A 2,087-nucleotide genomic window follows, 5' to 3' on the forward strand; every position below is an offset into this window, starting at 1 on the left:
GGGATCAATCAGCTGTGCTCAAGTCCCTGGAGAGGAGCTGGCCCAGGGTAGGCAGTGCGGGGCCGGCGAGGCCAGGATGGAAGGTTCATCTGAGGAGCCCTGGGGTGCCTACCCCATATTCCTGATTTGTGGCTACTTTGATAGTGCTTATTTCAGAAGCAGAATTGGGTAGGGAAAAACTCAAGATGCGGCTGAGATACAACAGAATACATGCACGCCCCCATCTCTAATTTGTCAAAAGTACCAGTATTCTGTAGCAGTTTTACTTCTGTTTTTGTTTCAACATGTAGAGTAAAGTTTGTTTTCTTTTTTAATATAAGAATTTTCAGAGTTGAAGAAAAAAAATCCAAAACAATAGAGCCAGGAATGTAGCTCAGCAGCACGGCACCTGCCTGGCAAACGCAACATCTGGAGTTCCATCCCCGGTACCAAAAAGACAAAAAAACAAACCACAAAACAAAACCAACCAAACAAAAAAACACATCACACGTGACATCCCTCCCATCACCCACTTTATCACCTTCTATAAGGCAGACTGCCACCCATGACTCATTTGGAAAAGTGGGACCCTTTGCAGGTACCTGTTTGTAACTTGCTTTCTCTCATGTGTCAGTACAATATAAATTATTTCATTGCAATAGATACATTCTGAGGCTGTAAAACGTTCAGTATAGCAAGCCATGTACCGGGTGCTTGTTTTCCTTTTCTGCATCTGCAGAGGGCCAGCGGACATCCAGAAGGGCAGCTACAGAGGCCAATGCTGCAGGGCATGGAGAGCGGGAGGTGCCCTCTGGGGCCGCTGCCTGGGTTTGTCTTCCCTTGTCACGAGTTAAAGTGCTACCAAAAGAGACAAAGGAGCACAGGAGCGTGAGTGGTGGGCTGTGCCTGAGAACCATCCACATCCACAACTGGAGGAGAAGCCTGGGCAGGACTGAGGCTCAACAGGGAGGCTGAGAAGCCGGGTACTGCAGACTTCCAGCAGCAGAGCCCTGTCTCGTGCATGGGGACTGCCCTCGAGGGCACTCTCAGATGGGCTTCCTCCTGTGCTGAGGAGCGTAGGAGGTCCTCTCATCACCCGGGCTGTCCTCAGTCGTGCACATGGGCGTGTGCACGCATGTGTGAGTGCACAGGTGCATGCAGGCAGAGCCACAGACAAAGAGATGGAGAAGGAGTTGTCGTTGCGCCAGCAGGCTGGGCACAAGGTAGTCCCAGGGAGCCACCCCTCATGAGGTCAGGAATGGTGCTGGATCACGTGGGCCTCGGAGGCCCAGTCATCCCTGAGTCCTCGGAAATGCCTGAAGGCTGCAGCAGCATCTGCACATTTTATGCTACAGGGTGTCTGGAACCCTGCCAGGTGCTGGGAACACCTGTGCCCCATTGTGTCTAGCTGGGGACCTTGTCCTACATTCCTGGACAGCCCTCACCATCACTGGCCCAGGCTCAGCCAAACCCTGACTTGCCCGCCTCTGGCCCCAGGATGCCCACAGCTGCCAACTTTGGGAGACGCAGATTAGGGCAGGCGATGTGACAGGGTGCTGTGTGATACTGCACAGGGAGACTCTTGAAGGGTGTTGATGCCAGGGCAGAGTAGGATGCCAGCCACATATGGGACAGTCCCTTCCCTAGACCTGGCTTTGTGTGGCTGTCCTAGGAGAATGTGTGTGCATGTGTGTGTGTGTGGGGGGGGGAGACTGCACCTTCCCAGGCTTGAAGGAGGGCAGGTGGTTGCTGACCACCCCACTCCATCTGAAGAGTGCTTATCTCCACTGTAGCTGTTGGTCAGAGGTGCAAGTCCTCCTGACGTTCTCCTGGGGAATCTCTAATAGCCAAGGACCTGAGGACCCTGATGGCTGTCTTAGGGAGCACAGCTGCTCTCTCAGGGAAGGAGCCACAGCCCTACCTCCCAGAAGCCTGTGCTTCCCCAGTCCTGAGGGAGCCTTGCAGATGTGCCTTATCCGAGTGTTTGTTTGGAGTCTGCTGACATTTCCCAGGGGTGGATGATTGGCAGCAGTCCATGGCTTTGGACCCAACACCGGGAGGGGCCTCACTTCCCAGTGGGCTTGGGACTGGACCCTATGTGGGGGATG

This window comes from Fukomys damarensis, unplaced genomic scaffold (assembly GCF_012274545.1).
Source record: "Fukomys damarensis isolate Sample0158 unplaced genomic scaffold, DMR_v1.0_HiC HiC_scaffold_24, whole genome shotgun sequence".
NCBI classification, from domain to species: Eukaryota; Metazoa; Chordata; class Mammalia; order Rodentia; family Bathyergidae; genus Fukomys; species Fukomys damarensis.